The 13,657-nt window shown below is 39.6% G+C and overlaps 1 protein-coding gene across 3 annotated transcripts in view; it reads right to left on the bottom strand.

The window, feature by feature from the left end:
- Positions 1 to 13,657, bottom strand: part of LOC148654576 (tetraspanin-9) — a 195,763-nt gene that overhangs the window by 181,321 nt on the left and 785 nt on the right. The gene's annotated exons all lie outside the window — the stretch shown is intronic.

The raw sequence follows: 13,657 nt of genomic DNA, 5'->3' as shown, positions 1-13,657 counted from the left end.
GAAGTCAGAAATGTGTACAACATGGTGTTAGAACACTAAAAGAAGCTTGAAATTGTCTTTGTTAGATGTTCTCATAGTTAAATAGCATGTTACCTCATTAGGAACACGTCAGGCCTTTTAAATCATCAGGCATTTTCTTGAAAGCAAAGGTCTCGCGCTGGATGTTGCAATGGGTCCATTCATTTCTGGAGCAACCTCTCTGATTTGTGCAACAACACCGCTGTGTCGGCTTGTCATTGCTCTAGCACCGTCTGTACAAACTCCAATGCATTTTTTCCAGTTGATGCCATTCTCTTCGATAAATTCATCCAGAAGCTGAAATATGTGCTCTCCTGTAGTTACTGTTGGTAGCGGCTTACAGAACAGAAAGTCCTCATAGGACGTACCCTCAAACTCCTATCTAATGTAAAAGAGCAAATTGGCCAAATCAAAAGAATCGTCTAATCACTGTTAAAGCATCTGCTCATCTTAACAGAACATCGGTGCACCTGCCCATGATGCCTCCCTGCCTAACGAGCTCAACACCTTCTATGCTCGGTTTGAAGCCAACAACACAGAACCAGTCATCAGAACTGCACCCTCCGCAGCTGACCAGCTGCTCTCACTGTCTGCAGATGAGGTAAAGAGATCTCTGCTAAAAGTGAACACACGCAAGGCTGCAGGACCCGACGGCATACCCAGTCGTGTCCTCAGAGCCTGCGCCAATCAACTGGCGGGTGTATTCACAGACATTTTCAACATGTCTCTGGCCCAAGCCATAGTCCCCACCAACTTCAAGACAACCACCATCATCCCAATACCAAAGAAAACCACAGTGACATGCTTTAGTGGTACTAACACCTGTCATCATGAAGTGCTTCGAGAGGCTGGTCAAGAAGCACATTAAGGACACCATTCCAAACACACTGGACCCGTACCAGTTTGCCTACCGGTCCAACAGATCCACGGATGACACAATCTCCACTGCCATACACACTGCCCTATCCCATCTGGACAAAAAGAACACATACGCAAGACTACTATTCATCGACTTCAGCTCAGCTTTTAACACTATCATCCCAGAGAAACAAGTCAAGAAACTCAGTGCACTGGGTCTCAACACCACCCTCTGCAACTGGATTCAGGACTTTCTGACAGGCAGACCTCAGGCTGTCAGGCTTGAAAACCACACCTCCGGCACACTAACTCTGAACACTGGGGTCCCCCAGTGGTGTGTGCTTAGTCCATTGCTCTACTCCCTCTATACCCACGACTGTAAGGCCAAACACAACACCAACTCCATCATCAAGTTTGCCGATGACACCACAGTTGTAGGTCTGATCACAGACAATGATGAGAGGGCCTACAGGGAGGAGGTCAATCTTCTTACAATGTGGTGTGATGACAACAACCTCAGCAAAACCAAGGAGCTGATCGTTGATTTTAGGAAACTGCAAACCGGACATGCCCCTGTCCACATCAACGGGACTGAAGTGGAAAGGGTCAGTAACTTTAAATTCCTTGGCATCCACATCACCGAGGACCTCACATGGTCTCTCAACACCACCTGTCTGATCAAGAAAGCGCAACAGCGCCTGTACTTCCTAAGACGGTTGAAGAAGGCTAAGATATGCCCCCAGATCCTCACTAACTTTTACAGATGCACTACAGAAAGCACACTGACAGGCTGCATCACAGTGTGGTCTGGCAACGGCAGTACTTCTGACTGCAAAGCCCTACAGTGGGTGGTGAAAACTGCCCAGTCCATCACTGGGGATGCCCTCCCATCTATACAGGACATTTATGATAGACGGTGCTTGAGGAAAGCTCCAAGTATCATCAAAGACCCCACACACCCCAGCTACAGACTGTATGATCCGCTACCATCTGGAAAACAGCACTGGAGCATTCGGGTCCGGACTACCAGACTCAGAAACAGTTTTTACCCCCGCACTATCAAACTATTAAACTCCAAGCCTCTCTCACTCTCACCTCACCTCTCACCTATGATCTGAACCTCACAGTGCCTTCTTTCTTACCAAAAACCCAAATACACATTGAAAATCTACCTCTACCATACATGTCAAAAGCTCACTCCCCATAATTTCTATCCCTTTATTTCATTCTATTGATGCATGTTTTTTCACATAACCTGTTACCTTTTGCTTGTTTTGCACATTGCCTGTTGTTGTTCTTTGCACACTGCCTGTTGTCTCTGTCTTTCTTTTGTTATACAATTGTATTGTATTCTTTGTACTACTTATGTCCGAGAGCTAGCTAAATAGCTTTTCGTTATACCATATACCTGTATATGAGAATAATGACAAACTCGAACTTGAACTTAACACGCTCTATCAGCGAACTTTTGATATCATCCGCCATATCAATAATTCTACGAGTGGCTGTGTCTTTCAGGGGGCAGCTGATCGAGCTGTTTAGCAGCCTTTTCTCCACACATAATACGTGTCAGCTCTTTTCCCAGCGGTAAATAAGGTTCTTCTAAAATATTGTGGGGCTTACCTGCTTCAGCAATCCGCAAGCTTGCATTTTCCCCCGTTTCCGTTTCAGGAGTCCGTCTCAGAAGTTAAAAGAAGTTTTTATTTCATGCGCATGGAAGTGAAACACAGAGACACTCGATGTATTTTTCTCAAATTAACCTAGAACAGTTCTTAAATATTTTTCTGTTATCTACCACGCTTTCCTGTGTTCACACGATTGCCAGCGTTCATGGCACACATTTCTATGCTTTCCTGTGCTTACAAGATTGGCGGTGTTCCAAAATCACGCATATTCTCCTACCTCCCTATTTGCTGGATACAGTTGGTCACTTAAGTTCGTAGCACGCATTCCTATAGCATGGTATAGAATTACATAGTAGCTCAAGTATTAGCGTGCGGTGTATCGTAGTACATACTGCGTATTCGACACGTGTTAAAATAGAAACTATGAAAACCCGTCCCGATTTTTCAGTGTACACAACAAAGTTCCAGGGTCATATGGTGTACCACCTGGCGGCGCTCCACGTACCACTCATGGTACACGTACCATAGTTTGAGAACCACTGTCTTAACAGTGTAAAATGCTCACCAGGTTTTTAGAACTGACTGTTAACCTAAATTGTTAAATGAAACAAACAACTTAAGTGTGAACAACAAGGCAATATTAGATACTTTATCTAGGGAAACTCTGCTGTGTCTGTAGTTTTGGTTTTGCAATTGCATCATACCAGGAAAACCTTAATCTTTTCCTTCCATTTAAAAAAAATCTGGAATCCCAGATTTGTATAGTTTAATGTATGCCTAATCTTTTCTTATAGACGTCTAAATTTATTTTCAGTTACATTTTCTCATTGCGGTACATCTCTTATTTAAGAGTTATGTATTTAGTATATCTGAAGACAACCTTAAAATCATCACTTACCAAGCTACTTTACTCTTGAAAATATGTTAAAAATACAAGCAACATCACAATTTGGTGGGCTTATTGTGTAGTGGGCTTATTGTGGTACAGTAAGCTCAGAAAGCTTTTGCCACTGGGTAAAAAAATTTTGCATCTTGGACACGATGGCATCTATAGTTAACAAGTTGTGCAGAAGGCCAATATAATTATTGACTGTTATCCCTAAATCTGAACTTCTTCAATTAGGACATTGATTTAGACTGGCTAGATTTAAGTACGACAGAACTATGTCATCTTTCACTCCCATGGTTACTATCCTTAACAAATCAATGACTTGTGCAGATTAATATTTTATTTTTATCATGCATGTTAGGAATCTGTTTCTCTTACAGACATCCCAGTTGTTTTAACTATTTTTTACTGCAAGCATTATTTAAATCTTCTGACTTGTTTTCTTATCTTACGCACATATGTTTATTTGTTAATAGATTCACATTGTGATGAATGTTTTATGTTTGTCTTTTTTCCTGCCTGAAAAGACACTTTGCCATCTGGGACAATAAAGGAAGTAAGTAATGGTTGATGAAATGCTGGTAACTAACAGAGATGACACTTATAACCTAGACCTACTCACTGAACAATTTCAGAATCACAATTGCCTCAAGGACATTTCATTTACAAGGAATCTACATTTAGCAAAATATTTTTTTACATCATACACACACACAACTAACAGACATCATTAAGTCAGTGCACATACAGTATAATGAGGAATTCTGGTTGAGCAAAAATATAGCCCTAGGAGAGAAGCTGCTCACATACTGGGTGGTTCTGGTTTTAATAGACTATAATGTCTTCCTGAGGGACATTTATGAAGCAGGTGGTAAACTGGGTGAGAGGGGTCATCAGCAATCTCTCCTTCCAGCTTCTTTGCTCTGAAATGTACAGATCATCAATGGAGGACAGATGACAGCCAACGACCCTCTCCACAAAACACTTCTGTTTGCCTTTGCAGTGGGCAGATGTGTTGCCAAACCAAACGGTTATAGAGGCAGCAAGAATGTTTTCAATAATGACTCTGTAAAGCTATTAGAAGTGGTTGAGAGACACCACAGTTTTTCAGATGGTGTAAAAACAACATTCTCTCTGATTCCTTCTTAGTGATGCAAGTCATATGCATATCCCATTTAAGGACATTAGAGATCATAATTCCCAAAAGCTTAAATGACACCACCACACTCACAACTACATCATTGATTACCAGGTAGAAAGGTTTTAGAGAATGCTTAAAATATATAAAAAAAATTAAACTTGTGAAACAATTATGTTTACTGGCATAGTTTAAATTAGATCTCCTTGCTATTTGCACAGTACAATTTTCATACTTAAAAAAAAAACCTCCCATATCACACACTAACCAACAGAAAATTGTTTCCTCTAGAGATTTGTGTATTCCACATGTGCTATCTGGCTTATCCACTAAAATGAAGGACATACAACATGTTATCACTTCATTAAAGGGCTACAGGGAAACAGTACAAGCTCTACTTACCTCCATCTGTATACCCCCATTACCAACCAGATACAAAGTTACAAGAAGTGAAATTATCCTTTCAATACTTAATTTAAGACAATGCTGCAATCCCAAAACACTTAACATTGTACTGACCTGGAAGACTTCATGTAACAAAGAGAAACGACTTGAGTGCCAGCGTGGGGATATTTAACACGTGTAAAAAAACACAGACACAGAGCACAGAATTAATCACACAACCATGTGTTCTGTTTCTGCCTGAATTGCATACTGATGTGATAATGAGAAAGTGAGCAAAAGACCCGTATTCGTGTCTTGGCTTGAAAAACATTCCTCCAGCTGAAAGTGAATGATACTAACAGACTGCTTAGGCCCCTGTGTGCAGCCTTCCAGCAGCCAGAGCAAGAAGAGGTGAAAGCAGAGCCCACTGTAAAACCATCACCTCAATGCTTATTTTCTACATCTACAGTTTGTCTATTATTCCTGTTCAAACAGCATAATGGAAATGGCCCGCTCTTCTCTGCACCTGGGGCTCCAAGCATAGCATGTCTGTTTCTGGCTCAGTCAGCACCAGTTAGTGTAAAGGTTGACGGGAGACAGGTGGGCTAAAAATATCTGGGAAAATCCATTCTCAAGACAACCTACCCAGTAACACAGTAGCAAATTTGTCTCTGATCAGTGAAAATTCTTTGTGCCAAATGTTTTAAAAGCAAATGCCATTTTACAAAGCTGTACGTTGAGGGCATTAAAAACCTATTTCATTACTGCCAAAGAGAAGAAACCATGACTGGAGCCATAGGACATTCAGCACACATGTATGGTTCCGACAGTACTTTTATTGTCCACTAAATGGCACATCAGAGACACAAAAGTAATTCGGTGTTTTCATTTCAGTGCCAGTTCCCAAGGCCAGTGTGACAGCAGTATTGAGGAAACCTGCTTGTAACAGAATTGGCACCCAGACGCTAGCAGGCATTCAGTGATTCTGGTAAATGCCATGCGGTACAGGTGGTGTCTGTGACAGGCTAAAAGTGACCTGAAGACAGAGAAGTTCACCTGCACTTATTTGTTGACTCCCATGTTTGGTCGAGAGGACTCGGAGAGGCGGGCCGAGATGCGAAAAACATGCAACTGGCAATTACAAATTTGGGTGGGGATCACAAAACAAATGTCAAATTCTAAATAAAAGTGTCTAAATAAAGGAAATACAAATGAAAACTTAGATGGCTCATATCCTTCTTAAAAAGACAAATTTATCCCAAACATAACCTTATAATTATTCTAAAAACAAACCATTTAAAAAAGGTTCTTGCCCATGAGTGGTTTATGACCCTGCTAATCTCCTAAATGAATCCACAGAAATTCAGCCTCCCCCTGTGATAATACCTCCAGCAATAATCAATACCAGGAATTCCCAGTCCTTAAAGTGAAAAAATTAGCTACTTAAAGAATACGTTCTTCACAAAATACTGTGCTTGATTTATCCACCCCCTGTGACAGCAGGGTTCAAAGCAGCATGATATATGACCACTTGCTTCACTTCACAATTTCCTGTTGATAGTCATTGCTATTTTTTAACAAATACCCATTTTAACAAGTTGAAAAATACTATTACTCGAAATAAGAAAGGTTTTTAAATTGCTATCTGGCATGTCCTGACATTATTTAGTATTTCATCACATACCAAAGTCTCTAGACTGAAAACTGGTGCGTTGTATGTAGCTTTCAGCACCTGCTGCAGACAGTGCTATTGCACCCCTGAGCAAGACAGTTTACCTCAGTTGCTCGGGTCCACCCAGCTGTATAAATAGGAATGTACCGTATACTGCTGGGGTTAACCCCTGCAATAAACCGGAGTCCCATCCAGGAGGAAGGTGTGCTGTCTGATCGCTTCACACCTAGAAACACCTAGAGACCAGCGTAAGCTTTGGCCTGATGAGCTGTTGTGTGTGGCTCAAATGGAATTACCTCACTAACATGAAACAAACTATTTGACATTTTAAAGGCTTACTATTACTTAATGAACAGTGTACTAATCAAGACTTCCTCAAGTTAAAAGAATAGCAATAGGGATAATATGGTAATACAAATGTAAAATGTGAAGTTCATTTTGTATGTAGTGAGACAGAAGCCTAAAAATAAGGTGAGAGAAAGAGAAGAAAATCATGGCCTAAGGTTTTAGAATGCGTGGTTGCACATCAATTACAGGCTCACATGATAACTTATGACATTTGAGCATTTTCAGTCCGGCTTTTGCTCAAATCACAGCACTGAGACTGCTCGTAAGGGTTGTGAATGATTTACTTAGTGTATGTTCCGTGATCTTAGTGCTGCTTTTGATACAGTAAAAATTCCAATCTGGTTTCCACCCAGGCCACAACACTGAAACTGCATTAACAAGAGTCGTAAATGAGACTTCTAAATCTTAGTGCTGCCTTTGACACGGTTGACCGCTCTGTTTTGTTACACAGGCTTGAGTTTGAGGTTGGCTTATGTGGAACCCACCTTAAGTGGTTTACCTCATATTTAACTAATCGTTTTCATTATGTTCAAATATCTAATAGTTGTACTGCTTCGTCAATGTCACCAGTTCAATTTGGGGTAACACAGGGACATGCTGCCGCTAGGTAGGATCATACAAAAACATAATATTAACTTTCATTCATATGCTCAAATGAAAGACTCAAATATACATTTCGCTTACACCTAACGACAACTCGTCTATTATCACTTTAGTTAATTGCATTAACGAAGTAAAGACTTGGATGTGTGAAAACTTTTTGTTACTAAACTCTGATAAAACTGAGGTTCTGTTGTTTGGAGGCAACAATACTGATAGGACTACTGTAACTTCAGCACTTAACTCAGAGGATTTAAACATTTGTCTCAAATGTAATCTACACATAATCTAAGCGTCATATTGGACACAAACCTCTCGTTTAACTCTCATGTTAAAACAGTATCGAAAACATGCTTCCTACAGTTAAGAAATATTGCTAAACTAAGGCAGTTTCTCTCCACTCAAGAAACAGAGAAATTAATACATGTCCTACGATCAGGGAACCCTCATCACTCTTTCAACACCTTACAGCGAATTCAGAATGCAGCATCTAGAATTGTTACTAGGAGCACAAAGTACGACCATATAACCCTTATACTCAGCTCTCTTCATTGGGTCAGGTACAGGGCAGACTTCAAAATCCTTCTACTTACTTATAAGGCTCTCAGAGGTCAGGCACCTGTCTATCTAATGGAACTTATTAATGTAAACAATTCAAGTCACCCGCTTAGATAACAGAATGCAGTTCTTCTTTATATTCCATGCATTAATAAAAAAACAGTTGGCAGTAAAGCATTTAGTTACAGGGCCCCTAGCTTATGGATCAGTCTACCACCCCATATTTGGGATGCCAAGTCAATCTCAGTATTCAAATCCAGACTGGAAACCTATTACTTCAGCCTAGCCCACTCACACCTTACATCATAGCCTGCTGCAATCATGGCTGCTGGTGCTGCTGTACATGCCATTGTGTGTCTCTGTGTTGGCCCACCAGGTAGATACATCTGTTCTGAAACAAACTATCCTATTCGCCTCCATACACGTCCGGGTAGCGCCCAGGCTGGGCACCATCTGAGTTGGATGCTACATCACTGCCATGGATCCAAGAGGGACATCGTGGATGTAGCTATCATTTAGGAGGATTTTGCTGGTCTACAGAGATCTGCATGGAGTACTGACATACAGAAGACATGATGGATGGATGAATACCCTTATTCATTTATTCCTTTTTTTAATTGTATAATGTTAGCATGCCCATTATAAAGGGTTTGGGCATCCAGTTGACCTTGGACCCCCTAGAGGTTTTTTTTCTCCTTATTAAGGAGTTTTTGATTCCTCTCCTCTGTTGTCTTCTGGTCTTTTCTCTCCTGTATTCACAACATGTAGTCACTTGCTTTGTAAAGTGCCTGGGGGCAACCTTGTTGTGCGCTATAAAAAAATAAATTGAATGAATACAGTATATCAATTAGCATTGCTTAATCACTTGCAAAAAATTTTTGTCTGTCAATGGTACTGTATTTAACTGGTTCTGCTGCTTTCTGACTGGCAGGCAGCATTCTGTCTTCCTTGGTCCTCATAAATCTCTCATGGCCCCAGTCAATCCCAATGTGCCACAGGGTTTAGTCTTGGGCCCTTTGCTTTTTTAATTATTTATAAGCTTCCTCTCTGTCAAACTATATGCAAACATGGTCTTCAGTTTCATTGTGATGCTAATAACACTAGGATTTACATTAAAACATCTTCCTGTCTGGTCTCCCCTCTCTGTCACTTATCTCTGGTTTTGTGTGACATCAGGGTATTTGATGTCAACCAGAGTCTGAAGTTAAATAGTGGCAAAAAAGAAATTACTGTTGGGTAGCAAATCTCAGCCAGAAAAGCTCAAGGGCTTCAGGGTAATGATGGATGGTTTCCCCATTCACATATCAGCCATAGCCAGGAATCTGGGAGTCACATTTGATTCTCTCCTGTCTTTTGAGCCCTGTGTGAAAAATCTGTATTGCCCAAGTAACACAATCCCATATCCCATGCTAAGTGCCTGATTCACGTATTTTCAACAGCAAGGCATGATTTTTCCTACTCTTTACTCTATGGGTTCCCTAACTCTCTTCTCGCCCAAATCTCTGCAGCTAGGCTACTAATCCACACCACACCTTGGCAGCATATCACTCCTAGGCCTGAATCTCTACATTGGTTGCCTATAATGTCACATATTTAATATAAGATATTGTTAATGACTTTCAAGGCTCTAAACAGTCTGGCTCCATCACACATCTTTGAAGTGCTCTATGTTTATATCCCCCTCCTGTAGGCTCCTCTCAGTTGAGGCTGGTGCTCTGCTCACTGAGTAATAAATCATGGACCTCTACTGACTTTTTACTAGGGCTAAATCAGTGCCTTTTCTGTCGCTGCTACAGCGTTAATGAATGACCTTCCTCAGACTCTTCCGGGAGACAAATTCTTTAACTCTCTTCAAATCTAAACTTAAAACGTTTTACCAAGGTCTATGTCTGATTGCCATACATTCTATCTATATAAAAATGCATGCTCTTGTTTTTCTTGTACTTTTTCTGTATCACTATTTACAGCTTCCTTGAGTTTGGAAAGGCACTTTCATTTATAAAGTTTATGATAACTTGCCCCGGCTTTACCCAAAAAACTCAACAATGCAATTTTTAAAGCTGTTTGTGAGAAGTGGCAAATTCAATTAATGTTTTATCTATAATGAGAAGTGTTTAAACTTAGCCCACAGAACTTATATATCCTTCCGTGCTTATATATGCAGATAGATAAAAGTCTGATGTAACACGGTATTATGTCAGAGAAATTAGTGTACTTAATAAACAGATTCTCATGACAAGTACACTGCCAAATAACTATGCCTACCCATCACAATTAATTAAAAAAAATTCTGACCACCTACAACAAACTGCTTATAGCATCATTACATTTTATGTTTAAAAGCTAGACTTTCCTAAATGTCCCTAAATGTACTGTATGCTGCAGCCCTGCCTATCTTCACTCCCAGAAAGGAAGTTGTGGTGATATCTCCAGAAAACACAGGAAAAACCCTGAACAGACACTCAGCCCCCATCCTATTTGTACGGACTGATTGGTACAGACAGTGTCTCTCTCCTTTCAAACAAAGGGGTAAAATCAATACGTTATGATAGCACATAGCCCAACTATTGTGCAGAGCAGCATGATACTGGTTTGTGTATTGTCCTCAGTACCCTGTGAAAGGGAACGTTCATGAAGCAGCAGATAGAGGGCTGTGGATTGATGAACTGAGCCTGCACTGGAAGGTCAGCGCTCAATTTAACTCTGAAGGTCAACAGCTGTTCACCATTGAAATTTCTTTGGATTTCCTTCTGTGTAAATGTTTTTGGTAATATAATAAAATCCAACAAATAAACTAAGAGAACATCAGAACCAGTTTTTTTTTAAAAAAACAAAACTGTTTTTTTAAACATTAATATGTAATGCTCCATGGTTAACCCATGTTTTACCTGACAATCTAAAACCAATTTCTCAATTTCTCTTTCCACGTTTAAGTACTTTACTTTTTTAGCTATGGGGATTAACATTAAGCATAAAAATGTTAAGAGCTATGCAGACTTGAAAAGCAATTAAAAATATGGTACATACTGTTTTAAGGCTGAATTCATCCCTATTCATCAAGGCAAGAAACTGTAATCATAATTGTGTCATTTAACATCCCTTTCAATAATTACGTGTTCGTGATTTGCTGAACCGTTAAGATCTTGAAATGGCTGAGAAGATCCTGAACAGGTGAACGTGACTAAGCTTGAGAGATGGTTATTTTTGGGGACAGGAGACATCAGGTCTCACCTCAATGATCAAGGATGAGCATGATCTTAAAACTACCAGAAAATGTTGTAGAAATCCACTGGGACCTAGTTATGGAGCTTAGGTAAGAGTCTCGGATATTAGTTCAGATAAGGGGGTCGTGCTTAAGTGACTATTTTCCCTCCGAGAGTCAGGGTAATTGACCACCTCCTAGAAGCTTAGCACAGGAGTAAAAGAAAAGTTATCTTTCGGCCATTTTTTTGGCTGCCCAAAGGCCTCAAAGTGCCTGTCAACACGGACAGGCAAGGGAGAGGGGGGTTGTGCAAAGGTGAAGACAAAATCTTCACGCTTATCCACCATGAGCTGTGCATTTAAAATAACTCAATTGGCAAGAACATAATTAATGGCTCAGTTATATGTTTTTTAAAAGAAAATACAATACTAGAAATTTAATTTCTAGTATTGTTTAATATAATTAGATATAGAAATTTAAATAAATCTCCATTTAAAAAGGAAACTCTTTCCTTATATTAGTTGCCACTAGAACTTTTTTTAACATCCTCAAATAAGGATTTTGCTATTAATTACTTAGAAATGACTGAAAACCCAAGTTAGCAGAGTCTCACCCCTCACCCCCATCAATCAAGTACAGACTGTCATACAAGATAAGCTACTCCCTAAACATCTGGCTAAGACCAGTCACATGTGGAACCTGGCCATGAGGTCCTGACTACATTGAAGTCAGTCAAGATCCAGATCTTCCTGCACTGTTCAATCCATTGTATGAGCACAGTTCTGCAGCTGTAAAATAGAATATTGCCCAAACTATTTAGCTTTATAAAGATGAAGTCATCATAAATAAAAAAACCAGAGGTTTCACTTGTAATTGTAAAGTGCATGACTTGAATACAGTTTGCTTAAGATTTGGCAGTACTGCAAATGTTTTTTACACAACAGTGTATAAATATAAATAACCAAAATCTTAAATCAGAGAACAATCATCACAGTTCAGTTTTAGTCCAGATCCAAAAAGTCAAGGATGTGACTCATTCTGAAAGAACAGGACTAAAAGCAAACCACTTTGTGTCATCCTCTACTAATTGAAAGTGCAATGGCAATGTTGCAATTTGTTTTATTTTTCTAGTGATTGCCTGCATCATTAAAAAATGAAGAGCCGTGAATCTTTGGCACATTGTCCTGTGACAGTACAGTAGCTTCTGCTCAGCTGTTGCATCTCAAAGTGATTGAGGCATTTGAGCTTCAATTCTTTACATTCCCCCGTGCTCTGCTTTAGCTTGGGAAAGGCCCCACAAATTCCTTTAACAGTGACATCCGTGCTACTTTATTTTGCTTCTCCATTGCCAAGTAATATTCAAAACATTTACTTTTCAGCAAATGTCACTTCTTACACAGACAGCTGAGTGCCTATAAATGGATACTAATGCTTGAAGTCCGTTCACATTGTATTCTTATTTTGTTTGCCTTGCTTCGTTTATAACAGTTACAAATCTAATTGCTTGAGGTTTATGTAATGACATGACTGGAATTTTCAGGTGCTTTGGTATTAAGACATGAGGTGGATGGAGTTGTACGCAAACTCACATTTATTTAATATTGTGTTTTAAGTAGCTCTGTAGAAATGTTTAATTACAAAAACACTGGCTTAAGTTGTTTACAGAAATATACTTTTAAACAATTTTTTTTTTTAGAAAATCGGTAAAGAATATACTGTAGACTATTGCAGAAATGCAGTGTCTCTGCTTCAATGGCTAATTTTGTTTAACATTTCTCAGCTCTGGCCCCGGGATGTATTAAGATTTTTTGCTGTAATCCAGTTCTTAATCAAGCGCTAATTGATTTAAGTTTTGTGCTGGAGTTTTTAACTGGCATAACCTTGTACCAAATGTACAAAGGCATTTCAAAACTGCACTCACTGAGGTGTGTTGCCTGAAATGGAACCAACTGGACATCTGCAGAAGGAAAAAAGCTCATTATGGGAGTGTCTGATACATACCCACCAGTTCAACATAAATTGTTCGCCTATAAAGACATTTTTAATCAGAAATTATGATACAGAAGGTGAGAAGAGGCTCCTTGAAACCGTATTCTTGAACTGCGGCACTTTTGAAACACATGACTGAGTGCAAAAATAATTTTAACGTTAAGTCTAAACAAGAAAATACTGTGCTGTATGTCAATACATTTTATCAATCAGCACAGTAGATTTAGACCTCAGCTGGAATGAAAACCATCAGAAAGTTGTCTCCGCCATACCGCGGTTGGGCACAACTGATTTAAAGTCCCATCACTTCATTAAAATGAAAGAAGCTGCTATTCTCTTAAACGCACCGATCTTTGTTCTTTACCAAGATTCGATC

Source organism: Lepisosteus platostomus, chromosome 9 (assembly GCF_059453375.1).
Source record: "Lepisosteus platostomus isolate fLepPlt1 chromosome 9, fLepPlt1.hap1, whole genome shotgun sequence".
In the NCBI taxonomy this organism is placed as follows: Eukaryota; Metazoa; Chordata; class Actinopteri; order Semionotiformes; family Lepisosteidae; genus Lepisosteus; species Lepisosteus platostomus.
This window is presented reverse-complemented; position numbering and strand designations above follow the sequence as displayed.